Source organism: Camellia sinensis, chromosome 5, assembly GCF_055761805.1.
Source record: "Camellia sinensis isolate YWXY chromosome 5, ASM5576180v1, whole genome shotgun sequence".
NCBI lineage: Eukaryota > Viridiplantae > Streptophyta > Magnoliopsida > Ericales > Theaceae > Camellia > Camellia sinensis.
The window spans coordinates 185,884,525-185,909,612 of NC_138965.1; positions in this window are offsets into that span (position 1 = coordinate 185,884,525).

The window sequence follows — 25,088 nt, forward strand, 5'->3', positions numbered from 1 at the left end:
GCCCAAATAACCATGGAGATGCAACCAATACATGCAAAAATGATGAGCTCCTTTAAAGGGCCATGCAATGGATTATTAAGCACATACAAGGTGGACACATAGCATGGCATAAGCAACTATGAAAATCAAATATGGTAGTCTTAGAACTCACCAAATTGACCCTGGAAAGTGACTGCAAAGCATGCAAGATAGGGTCTCTTTGGAAGGCCAAAAATGACCACCAAACAAGTCAAGGTGAGAGGGGGTCACCCCCCTCTGATTTGGAGGCTCAAAACAGTGTTCTAGCCACTGAAAATCCACTGGATTTCAGTGGCTAGAAGGCCAAACCAAGCATGCAACAAGAGCTTAGGTGTAAGGCTCAAAATAAAGGACAATCAAGCATACAAGGAAGCATATGACCTCAAACAAGAAAATGCCCTGAATAAAACATGAAGATGATGTCAAAAGGAGACTCTTTTAAGTTTATAACAAATCTCAAAAGTGAACAAAAATAGGGCTAATCTATTATGCAAAAATAGCCCTAAAAGAGAGATTAGAGACAAGGGACAACAGCTGGCCCCAAACAGAGGAGAGCCCTTCAACAAAGTTGAAGAGGGGCTCAAAAAAAGGTACTTTACAGTTTATATCAAGTCTCGAAAATAAACACAAGTGAGGCTAAAACAACATGCAAGAAAAAGGCCTAAGAGAGGGATAAAGAGACAAGTGGTAGAAGATGGCCTCAAAAAAAGGAGAACCCTTCAACAAAGTTTAAGAGGGGCTCAAAAAAAGACATTTTACAGTTTATGACCAAGTCCAAAACAGCTCACAAATAAGACTAAAATACCATGCAAAAATAGGCCTAAAAGAGGGATTAAGCACAAAGGATGAGGAGGAGACCTCAAACCGTAAAAAGTCCTTGATCAAACATGAAGAGGAGCTCAAAATATGACTCTTTACAGTTCAGGTCGAAGCTAAAAAATGTAAGAAAAAGGGGCTAAGATATAGAACAAAATAAGGCAAGAAAAAGGGAGAAGAGGACTCACCCTTGTAGCACAAGTCTTTAGCAGCTTTTGGACCAAGGAAAGGTGCTCCTAACCTCTGAGAAATAGCCTCAAGTTTCTGGAATGGAGTGTGGAGGTTGTAGGCTTGGAGGTGGTGTGTAAAGGTCAAGGACAATGGGTGTTTGGAGCTTGAAAATGGAGAGCAATGGAGGAGGGAAGGGTGTATGCTCCAACTGGTTTTTCTAACCCTTAGAAATGAAGTAGGGTGCTGGTTATAAAGAGGGAGAGAGGCCAAGGAAAGGGGGGGGGGGGAAAAACAAATTCAAATTTTCCCCTCAAAAGGCAGCCCCTCGGATACAGGATCTGGGGGGAAACAGCTGGCACAGCTGGAATACACTTGAAGAGAGGATCATGGTCGGCCAGGTTCAAAAGGTTCAGGGGGCCGGCCGACCAGGGGTCAAAAGGGTCAATCAAAATTGCTGGCCGACCACCCCAAAAAGGTGGCCTCCCACGTGTGCACAACACAAATATGTGGTCAAAACCCAGAAAATGTGAACCAGGAGAGAGAAAAGCCAACTTTTTAGAGGGGTTCAAAAGGGTCAGAGACAATTATTGGCCGGCCTATTCATATTGGTGGCCTCCCAGGTGTGTACAACACAAATATGGGGTTTAGGGCTAAAGAAAGTGGCCCGGGAGTGGTTAACATTAGCTTTTTAGTGAGGAAAACAGGCGACAGAGAGCGATGAAGAAATAAAGCTGGCTCTTCAGAACAATTGCTGGCCTCCCACCCTCCTACAAGCTTTCTAACAATGAAAATAAGGTCTCCACGTAAAATGAACCAAAACGGAGGTTTGGGGACGGAAACGCGTGGCCCGGGGCCCCAAAAATGGGCTGTTAAGCACCGGAGGTGGCATTCGACCACGAAGTTGGTCTCTCGGGCCACAGTGTTCCTCAAAAGGGAGGAAATAAGGTGTATACCAAAAACCGGAGCAAATAGAGGTGGTTAGGCGGTCCCGAACAGAGGCACACGGCCGACGGCTTCGAAAATCGGAAACCGGAAACCGGGCTCCAAACGGGAAAAATGGCCTACGACCACGAAACGTAACCTACGGCCACTGAGAGATGATCTACGAGACCTCTCCCTCCATTCGGGAAGAGAAAACAGAGAAAACAGGACCTGGTTTGTAAACCGAGGCAAGGCACAAAAAAAAAAGAGCCCCGAAGTCCGGAGGCAAGGCTCGCAGCCGAGACTCTGAAACCTCAGAACGAGCACAACATGCAACATCACCGAGCGCTCAATCAGTGACGTCTAAGTCTTAAGGTCGGTCAAAAATGGGGTGTCTACATAGACATTAGTACATATGTTGATGATAAGTTTCTCTAACGATGTATGGCAAAATAAGAGGCTGTCTACCCATATTGTGCTGTATTTTTTTTTTGTTATTTAATTATTTAAATCTGTGGTCCTAAATCGATCCAATTCGTGTTTTAACGGATTGGTTCGGTTTTAATTTTTCAGGAACCGTAGATAACGAATTGGTCCTGGTTTTCTTCCAATTCGGACCATGCCCACCTCTATGTAAAACCTTGGCAGCCATTTTCTGTCCACTGAAATGGCTGCCACATGTATGAGAGTGACAAAAAGTGAGAATGCTATGGGTTTCACTCTCAAGCACACAATGTCGAGTCACTTGATCTGAACAATACTTGAACAATTCCGGGTCTTCCTAGAAATAGTGTTTGACTTGTGAGAAAAATCGGTCTTTGTCTTGCTTAGACCAACTTTTTGGAATTTGATCAATCGCCAAGTAATTAACTATGTGAGTAAACCACGGGAGGCTCACGTGTGAAACCGCAAGAAGTTGCTCGTCCGGAAATAAGTCATGCAAGGCTAAGGGATCACTCCTATGCTCAATAAAGATGAGGGATAGATGATTCGTAACTACATTCTTGGATCCCTTATTGTCCCGGATTTCTAGGTCAAACTCCTAAAAGAGTAGAATCCACCTAATCAACCTAGGTTTAGTCTCTTTTTTGGACAATAAGTACCGCAAAGCGGCATGGTCAGTGAACACAATGACTTTAGGCCCTAGGAGGTAAGATCGGAACTTATCAAGTGCAAAGACAACAGCTAGTAACTCTTTCTCAGTGGTAGTGTAGTTTAATTGAGCATTAGAAAGAGTACGGCTAGCATAGAATATAACATGGGGCACTTTATTCACCCTTTGGCCCAAGACGGCGCCGATGGCATAATCAGATACGCCGCACATGATTTCAAAAGGAAGGGACCACTTAGGAGATTGCATGATAGAGGCAGTAGAAAGGGTCACTCACAATATTTCAAAGACTTTAAGACATTCCTCATCAAAGACAAAAGGTGCGTCCTTAGCAAGTAAACCACACAAAGGACGGGATATTTTACTAAAATCTTTGATGAATCGACGGTAAAACCCTGCGTGCCCTAAGAGAAACCTAACTTGACGGACATAATTTGGTGGAGGAAGGTCTGCAATGAGGGCAACCTTAGATCTATCAACCTCTATACCTCGAGAGGATACAATGTGTCCCAACACCATACCCTCGCGAACCATAAAATGGCTCTTCTCCCAACTCAAAATTAGGTTTGTCTCCACACATCGAGTAAGTACTTTAGTTAAGTTCTGGAGACACTCCTCAAAAGATGGCCTAAACACGGAGAAGTCATCCATGAAAACCTCTAGGAATTTCTCCACCATGTCAGAGAAGATTGCCATCATGCACTGTTGAAAGGTCGTTGGTGCATTGCAAAGCCCAAAGGGCATTCAACGATAGGCAAAAGTGCCAAAAGGACATGTGAAGGTGGTCTTTTCTTGGTCAACGAGGTACACCGGGACTTGATTATACCCCCAGTAACCATCAAGAAAACAATAAAAATCCTGCCCTGCTAACCTCTCTAGAATTTGATCAATAAATAGCAAAGGAAAATGGTCCTTCCTAGTCATAGAATTCAATCGCCTGTAATCAATGCACACTCACCACCCAGTAGTGGTTTGTGTGGGGACTAACTCTCCTCGCTCATTCTCAACAACAGTGATACCCGATTTCTTGGGCACTACTTTCATAGGACTCACCCACTTGCTATTCGAGATGGGGTATATAATACCCGCATCTAACAATTTTAATACCTCATTTTTCACCACCTTTTTCATATTGGGATTAAGCCTCTGTTGTATTTCACGAGAAGGTTTGGTGTCCTTCTCTAAATGTATATAATGTATGCATACAGAGGGATCTATCCCTCACAAATCATCCACCGACCACCCTATAGCACTTCGATGTGCCACGAGAACACTCATTAATTGACTCTCCTGCTCTGCAGTCAAGTCAAATGCAATGATGACAAGTAAAGTATCCTTAGGCCCTAAAAATGCATACTTGAGTGTGCCTAGGAATGGCTTCAACTCGGTGTAACTAAGGATGGTATGGCAGACTCTCTAGATAGAGGAAGAAGGGACTCAAACCGGGCTTTCCATGGAGGAAAATCCGGTATATAAGAAGAATTAAGTAAGGCATTCACCTCCTCCACTAACCCGTCAATATCAAAATTTTCAAACCCAAAATGAGCTAAACAAGCCTCTAGAGAGTCCTCGACAAGAATGAAGGGTAAAGCATCCTTTACAATCCCATCCACAACATTCACAAATAAACACTCATCTCTCTCATGGGGTTGTTGGGATGCTTGGAAAATATTGAGTTTCACTTGCATATTTCCAAATGAAACTTTCATAACCCCGATACGGCAATTTATGCATCCATTAGCCGTAGCCAAGAAAGGTCGACCTAAGATCACCGGGATTTGCTTCCTAGGGTTGGCTACCGGTTCCATATATATGACCAAAAAGTCAACAGGAAAATAAAACCTATCGACCTTTACCAGCACATCCTCAATCATGCTACGTGGCACTTTAAGGGATCGGTCAGCCAACTAGAGAGTAACAGTAGTGGGCTTCAACTCGCCAAGCCCAAATTCCTCATATACAGAGTACGACAACAAATTGACCTTAGTCACTAAATCTAACAAGGGTCTATCAATGAAATAATCCTCTATAATGCATGCAATGGTTGGGGCACCAGGGTCTTTAAGCTTGGGGGGTGTGTCATTCAATAAAATGGAGCTTACTTGCTCCGTAAGTATGACCTTTTAGGACACGTGCATCCTAGATTTATGCTTTTGCGTACAAAGGTCTTTCAAAAATTTAGCAGGAGGGTACTTGCTTAATCACTTCCAACAAGGAGAGGTTAATTTTAACTTGTTTAAAAACCTCCATCATCGCTTCCATAGATATCGCCTTCTTATTGAAAGGCGACGATGTCTCAAGGCATTGGGGAAATAGTGTCTTAAGCACATATGGTGCCTTGGGCTCATGTGAAGTGCTAGGGGCTAAGTCATCCCCTTAGGTGTCTTTCCCTCACTCTTGCTCTTTTTGGGTTGACCACCATCATTACTCTTTTTAGCCTTAGTTACATCAGACGCAACCGACCGAGGTTTTAACTCTCTCCCACTTCTCAAAGTAATCACCACTTGCACCTGCTCATGGTGCTTTCCATTCCCACCCGACCCCTCTGCCCATATTGACCTTTAGGGTTGGCCACAGTCTAACTCAGTAATTTTCCCTCCTCTCTCCTATTCATGTTATTAGCCATTTGACCAATTAGGGCCTCTAGCTTGGCAATGGAGTAAGTATGAGAGTGAACTACTGGTGTTAACCCCTTAAGTTCTGAGAGAACTTCTAACACCTGAGTTTTAAAAGCCGAGTTGGCTTGAGGAACATGCGGGGGTTGTGGTTATCGGTAAGGTTGTGGGGGTCGATAAGGTTGTGGTGGCCGGTAGGAAGATTGGTTGGCAAAATTATTAAAATTCTGCCTTGGTGGTGGAGGATTGTAAGAAGTGCCTTGTGAAAGAGGTCTCCATGAAAAATTAGGGTGATTTCTCCATCCTGGATTATATGTATTGGAATATGGGTCATTACCCGGGTTGGAGAATCTTGGAGCTGTGTTCATATGCTCTTGGACTAACTCCGGAAACTGTGATGTCGAAAGGCACGTACTCAAGTCATGTGTAGGGCTCGCATATATAGCACATGCCTCGTGAAATTGAGGTTGATCTTGCTGTGTAAGGGCATGTCCCGCAGCTAATAATTGGTCCATTTTTTGGGACAATGCCTCTACCTGTTGGGCTAACTCTAGGTTTTGCCCTACCTCATAAATGCCCTCTCTTTTAGAGGCTCCAACTACTGGTTGCCGGACTTGCCGAGCTGCGAAGGCATGGTGAAGGGAATTATCACTTAAGTTCTTAAATAATTGCCATGCCTCAGCATCATTTTTGGACATGAATGTCCCACCACAAGAAGAATCCACCATTTGGTGGTGAGGCTCAGTTAAGCCATAGTAAAAGGTTTGCACAGGTTACCAATCAGGCATTTGGTGGTGGGGATACTGTTGGAGAAGGTCACGAAGTCTCTCCTATGTCTCATGAAATTGCTCGCCATCAATTTGAGCAAAATTAGTGATATCTTGCATGAGTTCATTGGTCTTACCAATGGAAAAGTACTTCTCCAAAAACCTCTGTTGTAATTAGTCCCAAGTTGTGATGGAATTAGCAGATAAGGAGTTCAGCCAGTGTTTGGTTTTGTCCTTTAATGAAAATGGAAACAAACGCAACATTAGGGTCTCATTGGTGAAATTCTGGATCCTCACTGTAGAACAAATTTCTAGAAATTCATTCAGATGTTTGTAAGGGTCATCATGAGCTAGACCATGGAATGATAGAAGCATTTGGATGGTGCTGGACTTAATCTCATAATGAGCAGCAGTGGTGTCGGGTAAATGAATGCATAATGGTGATGCATATGCAGTGGGTGTGAAGTAATCCTTAAGGGTCCGGTTGGGCCCATTTAGGCCATTCAGGTTTTCCATCTCTATTGGTTCGAAGTATGGATAAGGGTATTCAAGCCTAGGAACACGGGAAGAGGTTCTAAGTTTCCTAAGAGTCCTTTCTAATTCAAGGTCCAAATTCCACAATTTAGGCAACAAGAATGGCGCTCATGTATACACTACTCATACACACACACACACACTAAGTTCCGACTCTATGCACTAAGTTATGAAAGCAAAAATACCAAAGAGGAAAATACTCACAGCGATTTAATGAAAACGTTTTACTCGTCTTGCGAGTGCTTAATGTGTAGACGTTATCCCCAATTTCCACTTGAGCTCTCTAGTTGTAGCACTTTGGTGTTTTGCTTGTGAATATTTGCTCTCTTTTTTTTTATTTTTTATTTTATAAAGCACTTTCGTGCTGCGATTTGTTTTTAAAGGTCGGTTGCGCTTCACTTGCACTTCGGTAATAGCTCCACTTACAAACACTCTGCACACTTAGCAACACAAAAATATAAAATTCTAAACTAAAAATTAAAATAGGAATATAACTTTAAATTACTTAATTTCACCAGAAGTCCCTGGCAACGACGTCAAAATTTAATGGGTCATTACACACACCAAATATAAACACTAAATTATATCAAATTCTTTTAGAATAATGTCAAGTCCAGGTATGAATCCATAGGGACAATTGTAAAGTTAAACCAATTTAAATGCTAAATTTCTAAATTAATTTTGATAAAAAGATTGAGGGATTCATAAACTGATAATAATTAAATTAAACAAAGTGAATAAACTAGCAATTATAAAAGATGAATTTAATGATTTTGGGAAAAATCTAGGGCAATAAGTTCACCACTAGTTACGTAAATAAGGTTTCAATTTGAAATCAATTATGCTATGGTTCGAACGAAATAATATTTTGCAACTACAAGTTCGAAGTATTTATCAAGAAAATCATCACGTTTAATGTACGGGGACAAACCGTCTCAAGTAGTACAAATCGTTCACTCTAAACTAGGATAGTGACACTACTCGTCCCTCGTAGTATGGTTCGTCTCATACCTTGAATATGAAAGAATAGAAAACTGTTGTATGGAAAACATTCAACAATCACATAAAGTCGAATACTTGAAGAAATAGTGAAATATATATATATATATATATATATATGAAACTTTTAAAACGCCATACAATTGTTCAAATCTTTGCATAATCAAAAATCAAAAAAGAAAACCTAATTACATAACTAGGGTTTCATCAAAGTCCTAGAAAAGAAGAGCCTAACCACTCATGGAGGAGTGTGAAGAGGTGGAAGAGATGGAATCCTCCATGAGAATTTGCTTTGAAGATTGAGAATCACTTTTTCCAAACCCTAGCCTTCTCTTTCTCCTTCAAAATTTCAGAACCCTAATACAGCCTCCTTTTTGTCTTTTTATACCTTGGCTCTCTTTCAAACAGGTTTAAAAATAGCGGCACGATTTTTGAGGTTCTGCCGCATGTGTAGAAAAAGTCAACGCACGTGCGTGAAGCACTTTTCGCCATAAGTCTTGCATTTTTGCTCATTTTATGCTCCCACTGTATACAACTTGATTGATATTAAACAGACATAAAATATATAGTTTGACAAGTAAGTAAATTTAAGAGATTCTAATTAACAGCCTCAGTGTTGAACAATTCGACCTTAATCATTCACACATTTCTATAATTTTTGAATTTTTTTCTTCTTATAAATCTTCCCAATATAATGAATAGAAGCAAAAAAAATAAAAAATAAAAAATAAAAAAATAAAAATGTATGCAAAATTCTTTTATACTGTAGCTCAATGTGATCCACTCGCTTTTAAACAAAACACTCATTAAGATGACTTTTATTATAAAAATAACATTGTCATTTCTTGTATTATTTTTTTTATGAACAGAGTTTTCCTCATGAATAATTCACAATTTTTTTCTCAAATTTTTTTGATTAGCACTTTAAGCATGTGCTATACTGCTTTAAACTTTAATTATCCAACAAATATACTTTTTCTTTTATCTTTATTTATTTATTTAGAAATACCAAAGAGTTGGAATAGGCTGGAGGATGACATGACCCTGGTTACATGTCCTGTTAGCTGGACAGTCTTGTGAACCCATGAGAGGTGTTTAGAAATGAATAAATTCAAGAGAAACTTTCCAAGGAATTGACGGAGAGTTTTGGGGCAACAGCTATGAAGAAGTGTGGGATATAGCTTCTAGATTGGACACCCTTCGATCCTCTCCCTGACAAACGACCACTACCCTACACTACAAACTAATCTTATCATCAACCCCCAATGGTTGGCCTAGTGATGTAAGTTTGAGACTTAGAAGTTTATTCTTTTTTAGGTCTCAAGTTCAAAACTTGTTAGGTACTATTAATTCTTGTATTGAGTCAGTCTATACAGAGTTTTGCTCTGACTTTAATGGACCCCCGCTAGTGGACGGTGAAATTGATCCCTCAGAAATTAGTTGAGATACGCACAAACTGACCGGAACACGCTGAATTATTAAAAAAAAAAAAAAAAAAACTAATCTTATCATCTTGTAGGACATACCCCAAAGTCTAGTTTTTTCCAACTTCAGGGCATGGGCGTGCCTTCTCTTGTTAGGTGTGTGGGTTGTTAACTTCAATAATTTTAGGATACATTACACTTGCCTTTCTAGCGATTTAAAAAATATAATTAATTTTATATTTTTAACATAATATATCGATCCCTCTTAAAGCTTTAATTTACATAATAATTAAGTTTTATTTTATCAATAATTTGTTAGTCGTATAAATGAAAAAATGTTATTGTCATCTCTTATTAAGATGTGCATTTATCTTTCTCTATTTAAATGTTTATCCACCGCCTGAATTAATATTGTTTGCTTTATCTTTACTAAAATGGAATCAGTGTAATATGTCAAAAATGTGAAACTAACTGATTTCTGTTTTTTTTTTTTTCAAACCTTAGAAGAGACAAGTGTAATTTATACCCATAATTTTTCAAACCTCAATATTGTTTCATCTATAAAAATTTTCACCATATTATATATTGATTGAGACTATCATATAAATAATATCACAAAAGTGTACAATTTGAGGATAATATTGGGACCATAGCTTGAGGATAACAAATCACAAAGTTTGAAGTTTTAGGTAGAGCAACATTTTGACTAGTTAATTCCTAGATGAAATAAAGGTGTGGAAGAGCACTGAAAATCTGAAACTAAAGAAAGTTCATACTTTTCAAAGCCGTGCACATGGGCAAGTTTGGCACTTATATGAACCGTCCGATTCAACAATGGAAAGTAGTTATTGATGATAGTGTATCAAAACAACACTTGCAAAAAATGTAGACCCTCATGGTTTATTATATGGTGCCCACATGAACATAATGGAGCCAACCATCTTTGTTTGATCTTTCTTGTCAAGAATATTCAGTAATTGCACCCTTGGATGGGAGTAACCATATTATTTATTTATTATATATATATATATATATTATTAGAGAGTTTTCAATTTTCAATTTGTAACTTTTTATTTTTATTTGTATCAAATTTAAATTTGATAAATAAAAAATACTCAAAGACAATTTCTAATCATATCATCAATTTTTTTATCAAATCAAGGGAGAAATATTTTTTTCATCAAATTCAAATTTGATGAAAATTAAAAAGAATAAAGCATCGGAGATGATTTTTTTTCTCTCACCAAATTTGATGAAAAGAGAAATTTAGGATGAGAGAGAATATTTAAAATGATTTTGATGAAAATTTAATGAAAGAATTAGAGTAGTTCGTATCAAATCATTTTTTTCTTTCAAATTTAGAATCAAATTAGATAAAAAATAATAAATAAATAAAGTAATAAAGTGTTGGAGATGCTCTTAGTTGAGATGGTTGATTTTTTAAAATAATTATTTAATAATTTCAAAGTATGAACTCAATATATTGATGTGGTGTGTAAGGATTAATAAAAATAGTAGTCATGAGATGGATAAAGTTGACTTGACTTTAGTTGACTGAGTACGAAATAAGATTAGCCATTTGTATGCTTGTGTACAAGAAAATCGCATATACATGTCACAGTATTACTCAACACCACTAAATAATTATTTTTGCCACTCAAATCATGAGGAAAGATATTAGGTTATGTGAGTCTTTTGGTGGGATAATGAATGAAAAATTACCCATATATTTATGTGCTTGTTCAATAATAAAAGAGTATATGATTTTTTTTAAGAGAAAAATAATATAAATAAAGGCGTCACATTATCAGTTATCATTGAACGACATGCAACCATGCTGAATTAAATCCTCACTCCCCTGATAATTTATGATAATGAATGGTTTGGAGTATCCTTATTATCTAAATATTTGTAAGTAATGTGAATGATTTAATGAGGTACATATATAGTTAATACTAATAGAATCTCCGTCACAACCGAACACTTGAAATTGAATTCATTGCCAACAATAAAACCATATAACATGATCCATGTTAAAATGTACTTTAAATAGAAGGATTGATGTCACACTGTCTTAAAATCTAAACTCAATCAAAATATAAACTCTGCATCTCTTTGAGAAGTGTTTGGTTTATTGAAATGAAATTAGAATGAAATGATATTTCATTTTCCATTTGAATATTTATTTTCATGTTTAGTTCAATAAAAGGGAAAGTAATTTACATTAAAAAAATAAAATTACCATTCAACAATTTAGGAGAAAAATAATTCAATTGAGAAGTCTCATATTCCATTCCTGCTTAAAACCATTCTAGCAAACTGAATGCTACCTTTCTCTCATCCCAAACAGCCCTCTCGGTTATAAAAAATAAAAAATAGAAAATAAATAAATATATGCACTTAGGAAGAGAAATGCAAAGAAAGTGAACAGTGGTGGACTTTTGTATGGGCTAGATAACTGGGCTAACATGCCTTTGATATCCTCTGGATGGGGTGGACTTAGAATTGGGCCCTACTTATTTTCACAAGCTGTGACTAATTGGATCCAGCTTGAGAATCACTGAGACCTGAACTCTTTTTGTCTTTTTATTTATTTGTTTATTATTTACTTAATTTTAATGAGAAGAAAGGAAGAGCCTTTGGCCCACTCTTGAAAAGTAACCTCCAATACTTGCAATTATTAGTAAAATCACAGTTAAACGGTGAAGTTCAGAAGACGCTAGCAATAGTTAAATTTAAGATGTCTGAATTTACAAACTATTTTACTACTTACTCATTGGACTACTTGTATGATATACAGCCTGACATATTTTATTTAGGAAAATGCTAAAGGTCCCAAATTTTCTACCAAATAAATGACCAAATGTCGTGTGGGGTCACATTTGTTTGGTAGAAAATTTGGTATCCCTAGCATTACCCTTTTATTTAACCTTAAAATATCTTCTCAGACTGTAGGTTTTAACCTTAATTGGAAATTTGGATCCAATTTGAGAATCATTGAATGAAGAAAAAAATGTATCTTGTGGACTTCTCTCCCACTAATTGATATTTGTAGATCACACACTTGTCATACGTAATTTGTGTTGTACTTCATTAATAAGTTACTTTAAAGTTGTGTTTGGATCAAATATTTGAGAGAATTTATAACAAGAAGGAAAAATGTAAGAGAAAATTGAAAAAAATAAATAAATAAACTTATATATTTCATTCACTTTTTTCTTAATTTATTCCTTTTCCTCCATAAATTCCTATTCAAATTTTAGATGCAAACAAAACCTAGGTGGTTCTCCTATATATTTGCACAGAAATAAATATAGAAATGATCTACAGTGACCATTCACTTTTACTGAATTAATGTGTCTTGTTAAAAGAAGAAAGCTAGAGACAATAAGTTATCCATCATCTAAAGTTGCACATACTTTTGACCAAAACCTTGTCTTTGATTTAATTAACCATTTCATAATGTTTCAGTCTCTTTTAATCACCACTCACTTATACTAAAAAGTGAATCATGGGTTTATATACTTGATAAAGATTTGCATATAGCGTTTGAAGTACATACATATCCTATAAAAAAACACATATATATAAGACACTAAGCATTAGGTTAAGTGTCAATTTGGTACCTTATCCTCCCCAAAAAGAGGAATTAAAAAAGTGATAAAAAAAGTTCAAAAAAAAACAAAACAAAATAAGTGAGACTACAAAATTTGATGATTGTCATATTGGCTTGTGGAATCTTTCTGTTCCTAACTTGGCTAAGATGTGGTCAATGAGGGTGGAAGTGCTACAAAATCAAATCGATGAATAAAAAATAAAAATAAAAAAGTCCAAGTCACTTTGGTACATTATTAAACATCATAAATTTTTATAACAAAGACTACTTTGATTCATAGATAGATACCGTAAAGTCTAATAACTAAAACCAATTTGGATCATAACCAAAAACACTAGAAAAGTCTTATAACTAACCACTACATTATCTCGTAACCAAATTGACCGCAAATTTAACCACTACAGAATTTCATAACTAAACACCAATATAATTCATAATTAGAGGGGGTGATACACATTTATTAAAGGGTGTGTGTGGTTGGAAATATGTCCTCCATAGTGCAAGAAAACAAAAATATAATGGGAATATTTGATACAGCTTATATGAAATACATTATAATTATATTATTCCTTATTTTGAAAGTGTGTCAGATTGTTTGCTATAATTTTATTTATTAAGTAAAAATAACTAAAATAATTTGAAAAAAAAAATAATTATCCAAAAATTTCTTGGACGGCAAAAATATTTAGATTAATCAATATGCATGATTTATAAATAATTATATATATTTGTATATATATAGGAAAATAAATCATAAAATCTTGTAAAAGAATAAAAATATAGCATAAAGCATTGAGTTGATGGTGGTGGTAATGGGTGAGGAAAAATGGAGGGTGTGGTGGGGCAGCCTCTGTTTTTCACTAATTGCACCAACAGATAGAGACTTCCAACCAGGCAAATCCACTCACTCAACTTAGGACCATTTATATAAATTACTTTTTTGGAGAAATTAAAAAAAAAAAAATCAGAATTTGACTTTATAATAAAATAATTTTTTTAATTTTTTAATTCAAATCTTTTTTGATTTCTTTTTAATCTAAACTGTTAGTCTATTTTCATAAGTAAATTCGACTAGAAGAAAAATAGTTTAAATATTTTACATGCTACATTGAATTCAATCTAGGCCAGCTGGACACGCTCCACCGTGAGGAATCATACTCCATCGGGAGGCACCTTGTTATGGTCCACCTTATCATGGGTGCCAAAAATTTTTGTAAGGAATTTTTGGCAATCTAAAAGATCACTTAGTTTAATTGAATGAATCATATTACACACACCCCGTTCTACATCATTTTACACTATTTATTCATAATGAATATGGGTTGACTCTGATTATGAATAGACGATATAAAATAGAAAAAAATAAATCATTTTATTTGTCTTCCTCGGGAGGAATTTGATGGTGGGTAAGCTTCACTTAAAATAACATAAAAATTATTTTGTTTTTTTATTTTATTTTAAATATTGCATTCAAACATAATGCAACGTCAAAGAAGAAATTTTAGGTAAATGAATGTGCAGATGTTTGTTACTCAAAATTGCATGACTAATTATTCCCTTTAGTTTGGATTATCCAGATCATTCGTTGAAGAGTACAACTCTTTCTTTCCCTGTTTATTTATTTATTTATTTATTATTTTTTTTTTTTGGGGGGGGGGGGGGATTGATAATAAACTGTGTGCATTTCACAGGTTAAATTCCTATTAATCATTTTATTTGGTGTTGCTATTTTTTTCTTTTACATTTCACATGTTAAACTGTGTACATTTCACATGTTAAATTCCAATGATAGTGTGTCCACTTTGACTTTCATGTACTGTTAAGTCCACATTAATATTCTTGAAAGTTGAAGGGTAGGAAAGGGGGGTGAGGAAGATGAGAAGACGTCAGGTAAAAAAAGAATTTCAGGCTGATGTATATGGGGAAAAAAATTCACATCAGCTATTAACTCGTTTATTGTTCTTAAAAGATATATTAATGTAATTATGGTAAATTTGTGATAATGATTGTACTTTTCTCATTACATAAGAAAGATTAGTGTAACTTACCATAGTTTTAAAATCGACAATGCTACGTATCTCAAATTTTATGGTTCAAAAGTGGCTCAAATGGCCAAAACGACGTCGTTTTGAGTACAGAACAACATAAAAATGCCCATCGTTTTGGCCATTTGAGCCACTTTTGAGCCACAAAATTTGAGCTACGAGACATTTTCCTTTTAAAATATAAGGTAAATTTCAAATATACTTTTTATATTCTCTGAAATTGACGAAAGTATAATTTTTAAAATTATAGAAAACAAATTGTATTTCAAATAAATCTCACAAAGTATATTTACAATTTATCTTAAAATATATTATTTCATCTCTGGAAATTTGTACATTTTGTCAACCAAAAATAATTTAAAATCACAATTGACAATGTTACAAATAAATTTCATCTTTTATATATATTGTGGAGGCATATTTTGTGAATGACAACATGTGGCCAAGGTGACACTGAAGTGTCAGCCGAATTGCCACGTGTCTTGGTCATGGCGCCGAGGTGATCTCGGTTAGGCCAAGGTTATCTGCGAAAATACCGAAATCCGAGATAAATAAATAAGGGACAAGAGTCCTAGAAGGGGGAGGATCTCAGTCTGGATAAAGATAGACCTCTTAGAGAATTTATCTCTATCTATTTGAGAGTCCCAGATAAAGTATTGAGTTAAAGTCCATTGAAGCTGGGCTTCTACAAAGAATAGGTTAGTGCTGGTTAAAAAAGTAAGGGATCCCTGTGGGTCTAAGGTATGCTTTTTGTATTTAGACTTGTGAATTTTTGAGAGATAACTGAGTACTGACTTGATCATCGAAGTATTCCAGGTGGATGAACTACCGCCGAAGTCTTATCTTTCTATGACAAGTTATTTGGGTGTAATCTATTATGCCTGTGCTCTTCTGCTTATGCATGTGCTCTTCTACTGAGTTCCAATTTGACAATGTGGTCAGAAATCAACACCCATAAAAATTTTATATGAAATTCACACAAATGAATAATGGTAGATAAATATATTGTCGCACCTTAATATTGTATAGTTAGTCGATATCAACGCTATGCAGTTCATAAATCACACTATAGTAGACAATTAGATCATAACTAGAAAAAAATTCAATCAATGCGCGTTGTTCATAATAAAACAAAGTCATATTGTACATAAAAAAAAAAAAAAAAAAAAAGTTTCAACATTTAAAAACAATGATACCGATGCGCTTCTTAGCATAAGCACATTTAAAAATATAATATTTGTAAAAAAAAAATTTAGAAGATTCACTAAATATCAAAAATATATAATAAAAAATGGGATTTTTTTTTTAAGGTCCCTGGTATTATGATTTTATAGCATAAAGGACATCAAATATTTTTATAATGTCTAAGGTCCCTCAACAATATTTTCATAATGTCTAAGGTCCCTCAACCTTGATCCAGAGAAATTTCAGTCCAGAGAAATTTCAGTGCAGAGAAAATTGGTCAGAGAAATTCTGGCCCAGAGAAATTTCTCTGGATCAAATTTCTCTAGATGAGTTTCTCTACTTTTCTTCTCATTCACATCTAAATCATTGTGATTCATTGGGTAAGCAACATTGTTCAACTGAATTCAACTGAAAAAATTCCACATTGTAATATGTAAGCAACATTAGAATTTTGAATCCCATATTCCATTGTCCATTTCTCTACCCTAGACATTATGGAATATGTAAGCAACATTAGAATTTTGAAGGGTTGCTATCAAAATTCTGTTTGCTAATCCTAGTGCTCTTTGTATATCAAGTCCAACAAGATGATGTGGTTGTCAGTAAGATCTTGCCATTCCTTAGCATAGACAAGAAAGAGAAGAAGTCATTCCCTAGACTTCCAGAGAAAATTCAACTTCAAAGATAAAATTAGTCCAAAGAAATTCTGGGAAGAATTTCTCTGGACTTTCTAATTTCTCTAACATTCCCTAGAATTCCCACTGTAAATTTCTCTGGCCTTCCATTCTCTCCAGAGAAATTTCTCTTCTCTCCAGAGAAATTGTAATGTGCTTCATCTTGTTTGAATATGCTATATTGTTGATATTGATTCAGAATTTCTACAATTGTTTGGGAAATTCCTATCATTTTCTTTGAATAAATTCAATAAATTTTTGTTGTACTTATCTACAAATTTTCCAGGGTATATCTATCCTTGCCTAATTCCAAATTTCTCTGGACTTCTTTTCAAATTTATCTGGACTTCCCACTGTCCAGAGAAATTCTCGCCAAATTTCTCTGGACTTCTCTCCAAATTTCTCTGGACTTCCCACTGTCCAGAGAAATTCTCGCCAAATTTCTCTGGATTTCCCACTCTAATTTCTTTGGACAAAGTAAGTTCAAGTCTCATCTTAGCCTAAACTCTCTCTCACTCTCTAATATTTTTTCTTTGGATATATGGTTGCAGAAGAAGCTTCTGATTCTCCAAATTTCTCATAGCCATTATTGGTCATTCAAAATCAAAGAATTTCTCTAGTTACCTACTAGGAAATATTTCTTGGTTATCTAAACTTCTTTATTATTGGTCATTCAAAATCAAACCAAACCAGAGAAATTTGGGCTACCTAGAAACAAAAAGACAATCATAATTTTCTCTGTGTTTTGAACAAATTAGAGAAAATTTTAATTGTTTTTCTCTATGATTATTTTTCTAAGAAACATTTTATCAAATCAATCGATCGATCAATCTCTCACCAAACCCACAAAAAAAATATATGAAATTAGAACAAATCTGAAAAAACAACATAATAATCTAGTGAAACAAGAAGAAATCCGGGAAAAACTCGAATTTTCCTAGTTTTGTTTTTGGGGATGTTCAAGTATTTATTGTTTAGAAGGAACCACTAAAGAACAAGAGAGCAGTGAGGAACTCCTAACCCCAGCAATAGAACCCAGAAACGAACTCGAGAGTGCGCCAGATCTGTGATAGAATGCTTCACTTTGTGTAGATATCTTATATCACACATTCCCATATTTCATTGTGAATTTGCAGAATCATAGTTGCAAAAGTGGCAGTATTTGAGTTGTCTGAAATTGTTGGGTCCTCAGTGTAGCCATCACATTGTCCAACAACAACCTCAAAATGAACTTGAGATTATGAAAAAGCAGGGGAGACTCGATGGCCACCACAGAGAGAGAGAGATGAAGCAGGTTTTGGAAAATTTTAAAAGCAGAGTGTTTATAATAATGGGGGAGAAAGAAAGAAGGTTGAGTTTCGGGAGGGGTAGAAGAGAGTAGCGAGATTCCGGCGGTGGTGGTGGTGGTGAGAGTGGTGTGAGATGGGTGAGTTTAGGAGTGGGAATGGGGTGAGGGACCTTAGACTACAAAAGAACAGATTGTGGACCTAATCTATTACTAAAAGTTGGATAGGGACCTTAGACCGATTTTCCCTAAAAAAAAAGAGTTACGTATTTAAAAATCCTATTTACAAATGTAATGGTAACTCAGGTCCTATCTAAGATTTTTTTGAACTAATAAGTCGTATTTAGTAAAACTGAGAATATTATCAATTTTTTTTTTAATTTTTAAAATAAAGAATATTATAAATTTTGCATAGTAATGTTCTAGATACACTACAGGAAAAAGCCTATTTGGCGACTAAATTTCTCGACTAAAAAAAATTTGGTCACTGAAAGTATAGCTTTTGGCAACTAAAAAAGCATAAGTAGCCAAAAGTAAAGTTTTTTAATGACTAAAAAAATTTAGTAGCCAAAAGCATAGTAATTGGCGACTAAAAATCTGTTTGATCGCCAATATATGGCTTTTACAGACTAAAAAAATTTTGGTAACCAAAAGTTAGGCCCTTTGACGACTAAAAAAAATTTAGTAGCCAAAAGTGAGGCCTTTACCAACTAAAAAATTTTTAGTAGCCAAAAGTGAGGGTTTTTGGCGACTAAAAATAATTTAGTCGCCAAAAGTAGTAATTTTAGCGCGGGAATTTTATTTTTAACGACAAAAAAATTATTAGTAGCCAAAAGTATAGAATTGGCGACTAAAATTATGTTTAGTCGCCAAAAGTGATCTTTTTTTTTCTAATAAATAATTTATTTTTACATAAATTATGTTCAATAAAAAATAATTATCTTTATATATATACTTTTATAGTAATACAGGTCTATGTACTATATAAATAATATATGTTGCACATATAATCATATGGTGTTATTGAGGCGTAGTGGAATGAATGTGTTGTATAAAGTTTATAGTGTGGGAGGTTGATGGTTTGAATCTCTACAAGAGCAAAGTGTAATTTTTTTTTTCACGAAATCACTTTTGGCGACTAAAAGGTTTGGTCATCGATTCCTTGAGTATTGACGACTAAAACATTGGTCGGTAAATATATAATTTCAAAAAAATATAATTGACTATTGGCCACTAATAATTTAGTAGTCAAACATTGGCCCTTTGTCGACCAACTAAAATTTAATAGCTAAAATGTAGGTTTTGCCGACTAAATAAAATAGTAGCCAAATGTTTCACTTTCAGCAACCAAACACACGTTTAGTCGCTAAAACATTTGCCGACAAGGTTTAGGCGACTAAGTTGGCGACAAAAAAATTAGTCGCTAATTGGTTTTGGCGACTAAAAAAGTGACCTTTGGCGACTAATATTTTGGTCGGCGAAACTGTTATTTCTTGTAGTGATAATTGTTTCACTGATTGAAAAAAAAAAAAACAAAGTATGAGATTAAACGTTTTTACCCTTCTAATTATTGGTTGATTCAACTATCCAATACAATTGAGAATATTATCAATTTTTTTTAATTTTTTTTTTTTTAAGTTTTACACATCAATGTTCCACCATCATGCTCCTTTCATAGACACAACATTTTTTTGTTTTGCACAAAAAAATAATTCCGTTTTTTTAATTTTTTCAAAAAAAAAAAAGATTTTTTGGGTAAATTACAAATACACTTCTTGAGATTTGCTTAAAATACGAATTACCCCACGTGGTTTGAAAAATTACAAATACCTCACTGTCAGAATTTTTTATTTAACAGAATTAATTGAAAAAGTGAAATTTCTAACTGTTCACCTATACAATAATAAAATTATCTGAATTATTAATTGAAATAAAATTTTAACATTATTAAAGATTGTTAATTAACTTGATGATTTATTAATAAAAGGGCCTATTTGTTATGAAATTAGAAACCTTAGGTGGCATAATATAATTTTTAGAATCACGGAGGATAATTTGTAATTTAAGTAAACCTCAGGAGGTGTGTTTGTAATTTATCCTTTTTTTTGGCACATAATTTTTTAAAGTTTTTTTTCAATTTGAAAGTTGATATTTTAAAGTTTTAAAAATCAAAATAGATGTCAAATTATCATGTTTTTTTTTATAGATAATAATAAATGATGAACAATCATTATTTGAAGGGTAATTCCGACTATTAAAAATTTAATGAGACTTGAAGGTCCAACAAATCTTAATAGGACTTAATGGAATATAAGTTCATAAATTAAGATTTGTGTGGAAATGCCTCTAAAAAAAATATGAGAATTTAATACATTTTTCGTATTCTTGTGTATTTATTGATTTTTTAAAAATAATTTTTGAAAAATGATACATATATCAAATAATTTATCAAATTTTATATCAAATCTCTCACATGGACCCACACAAACTCATATGTGTGTGGGTCCCACACTCATGGGTTTGGTAGATTATTTGGAGTCTCTAGCATCACTCATAATTTTTTTACAAATATTTTATTTTTTAGATACATATAAAAAAAGTGCATCTAAAAAAGTAAAAAAAATTACTTAAAATTTTAAAAATATTCACTAAAAGTAAAAAACATGAAAAAAAAACTTAATTTTCAAAAAATTAAATCCAAAAAATTAAAACCAAATACCCTTATTGTTCTTTGGAAAAAGTACTCAAAATTTTACTTAAAAATTGTGTGATTTAAATTCAATACTTATATAATAGTGTTTACATTTAAAAAGAATCTAAAGCACAAAATATATTTTAATTAAAAATTTGAATATGTTTTTTCTAGATACCCTAACTTCTAGTTCACAAAAGATATGAGATCAGGAGTAGTTTATTTTTCAACTTGTAAAATCTGATTGGCTGTCACATAATTAACTCTACACACCCTTGTGAACAAAGTCATTTTCTTTCCCCAAATTCAGCATGATACTGTTAGATTTGCATCTTTCGCTTTCCAAACTTTGCCAGAAAATCAAAAAAAAAAAAAAAAGAAAGCGAAGAAAGGGAAAGAAAAGAACATGAAGAGGGATGGAAACAGAGTCCACATCAGTTGTTACCCCATGCGAATTTTATTGGAGATGCCGATGCGAAATCAATGAAAGTATGTAAAAATAATTATGAAGATATAGTGAAATAAATAATTTAACCATTGATTTATACTTCTAATATTATTGACTCAACTTTACAATTAAAAATAAAATTATCAAATCTAGTGGACCTTATTAATCAGAATATTAAAATATACTTTTGTAAATGATTTAAAGCGGAGAATAAAAAAATTTAAAAACAAAAGATCTGATATTTTAATAGAATAATTAATAATAATAAAATTTAATTAGGAACATAAATATGTGGTTCACATTAATTTTCAGCATATACCAATTAAATCTAAACTATACATAACTGTGTGTGCTGTTTTCTGATCACACTGTCAAACAGGTACTCAGTTGGAGAACACCGGCAGAATAGATTGCGCCCGAACGACCTATCACAGAAAGATAAGACTCTGGCGGTGGTTCGTCCACCTGGGAGCACTCCGACGATCAAGTTAATACTCAGTTATTTCTCAAAGATAATAATTAGTACTTAACTCACTAGCCAGAATACAAAAAACGTACCTTAGACCCACGAGGTTGCCTTACTTTTATAGTCAACATTGACCTGATCCATGTAGAAGCCGAGCTTCAATGGACTCTGGCTCAATGCTTATCTTGGACTCCCAAATAGATAGAGATAAACTCCCTAAGAGCTTTATTTTTATCCAGTCTGAGGTCCTCCCCCATTCTAGGACTCTTATAACTTATCCTTTTATCTCGAACTCCGGCATCTTCGCAGATAACTTCGGACTAGCCGAGATCATCTCGGCATCATGTCCAGGACACGTGGCACCTCGGCTGACAGTTCGGTGCTACCTTGACCACATATTGCTACTCACAAAATATGTCCCCACAACTGCCCCCTAGGTTCTATTACCTCAGCATCCTGAGAGGATGGAACCTATATCATTTGAACCTATAGCACGTTGGCTAAGCTTGCTTTATCCTTTATCACCGAGGACATCATTCGTCGGCTCCATATGACCAAGACTCTTGTAGTCTGTTTAGAACCAAGGACCAAGTTTTCCAAATTTCTTTAACTGAGATTGTTCCCTTAGTCGAGGTCTTTGCTTCATTAAATCAAGAACTCCAGGAGTTTCAGCACGCGAATGAGCTATCACGCACAGTAATTTAACTATTTTCACCATGCGTCCTTTCTCTATTGAACCGTACCTGACACGCGCCATCAAGTCGCGTCGCATTTGCGTGCACTGCCTGACAAACACATTGTCCTAGGCACACTAATTGCGTTTTTGCCGCCTTTTCGTGTTTTAATCAAAAGCACTTCCCTTTTTCTTCGCCGTTTCACTTTTGCATCTTCCTCTTCTCCAAACTTTCTCTCTTTAACACTTACCTCCCAAATCCTCCATTTTCATTCTCTCGAAGCTTTCTACAACTGCTTCCATTCTCCCCCTCTGGCAAGGCATTCACCGTCTTGTTACTTGTTCCACCGTCATTCAACTTCGGCATTTATTTCACTGGCGTCACTCTTCCTGGTAAGCCACTGTTTCCCTTCGTTTCAATTTTTTGTTTTACTTCAAACTTTGCTATGCTTGTATACTACCATTGCAAATCTGTTCTTGCTCTTAAATAGTCATTTGTGTGTTAAATTCCACCATTCGTCATCTGTTTCATGATTCTACTTTCTGGGTTCTGAACCAAATGCATACTTGTTATTCTGCCACTGTCCTTGGCTTTGTATATCTGTACATGTTTTGTAAAATGTTCTTGAATTCTTGTTTGTCTTCTTGAGTCTGAATCATGTTCTTGTTTCTGTTTTGTTGTTGCATTTTGCCAGATTCTTGCCTCCAATTTCCTATTTCCACATAGATTTTAGGCTTGGGTTTTGATAGAAGCCACTATCCCTAAGAAAATTAGAACAAATTTCCCTAGATCTTAAAAAGCCCTTGCCCTTGCTTCTGTTCTGAGTTTAAGCCGAGGTCCTTTAAACCTTAACAAACCACTTCCTTCTGAAATCCAACACCTTCCCCATTCAGTCGACGTTATGGGTATGTTCAGGTGGAGGGTAGACACCCCAACTAAGCTAGAATACTTTAGGCAGGAGTTTGCCATCCCTGTCGACGTTCATCTCAGGTTGGTTGGGGAGGAGGACTCCATCATGCCCAAAGACGGCTCCATGCCATTCCCAGTAGTAGCCTTCATAAAGTGTGGATTTAGGTTCCCTCTTGACATCCTCTTCTGAGAAGTCCTTTACTACTATAAACTTAACTCGATGCAACTGACCATTAACTCTTATCGAGTCATAAACGGTATAATTGCCTTAGCTAGCCGAGAAAACACTAGGGTAACTCTAGCCGACATCCAGTACTGCTACACCATGTGTGGCCTTAAGTCAGAAAAAGGCTACATTTTTTACCTTTAGCCGAGATCCACAGAATACAAACTCGTCGCCGACCTCCCAGACTCCAACAAGGGTGCTGGAGACGATTATTTCATCGTCTCGGGTAACTGGGAGTTCCCTTCAGGGGATGACCTTCACCTCTACCCTTTAAGTCGTACAGTGTTCAGAGAGGAAGATGGTAAGAGCTAAGTGTCACTTTCCTTACTTTCAAGTCTTTATTACTGTTATTCCTATTATATGTTCTAATGAGTTGTTGCTTACTTTGCAGCCCTTCCTTAGCCACCCAAGGAATTCCGCAAATCCTTCCACCCAAGCAAAGACTTCAGGAGGCTACTGGACTTGCCTGTTAATTAGCTCAGGGATCCTCTCTCCTGAATTAAATCTCAACTTACAAATTCGTCCCCCCCCGACGTCCCAAAGAAAAGCAAGTCTCCTCCTTCTGCTATAACTCCTCAAGCCGAGTCATCATTAAGGGCTGACCAGGGATCAACCTCTGACCCAACAGAACAACCATCAACCTTTGCTCCACAATTAATTCCACATTCTCAACGCCAACGCCGACGTCGAGCTCCACTGTTTGCACCAGCAGGTAGGACTTGTAGCCGAAGATGCCAAAGTGCCGAGGCGTCCTCTTACAATCCAGCCAACCTACCAACTGCACTTCCAGCGATCCACCTTGGCACTAAAGTTACTGTTGCCATCTCCGTCGACGAAATGGGGCGACAACAGGCCGTTGCTGAAGACCTTCTTGCCGACATCCCCAATGTCGTCACAGTTCAGTCTTTCCCTTCCCACTCTCAAGCCAAACCGAAGCCAAAGAGGCTGAAGAAAGTCCAAGCCAAGGCAACGGTGACCTAGATAAACTCTGAGGACACCTTGCAAATCTCAAAAATGGCCGAGGTAGAAAAAGTGCCTCTGCCGCCGAAAAAAGGCCAGCAGAGGCTGTTCCCTCCGAATCCACCCAGTCAAAGAAGCTGAGGTCAGAGTCTACTACAACCTCGAGGTCTCTGAAATCTGATGCCCCCTGGGCCCCTCCAATCACCATCGAGGACAAGTTAGTCAGAGTCGGCGATAGCGCGATTGACATTGAAGTCAGCGTTGCCTTCTCTATTGCATTGCTCCTTCCTAAAGACCTCGAACGCAACACCGAGGTCAGCGAATACGAAATTTTTTCTTTGACATTGCGGCACTCCGTACAAGTAAGCCCTTAATACTTGGTACTTTCTGTTTTTTCCATACTTAGAGAGTTTTATTAACTTTTGTTTTTTTCCATTTCTTCTAGGTGATCCAACACGCCCACTCCTTCGCGATGCAGACCTTTGACATTAAGAAAGAGTTGACCCGCAAGACCAAGGAGGCCACTGGCTTG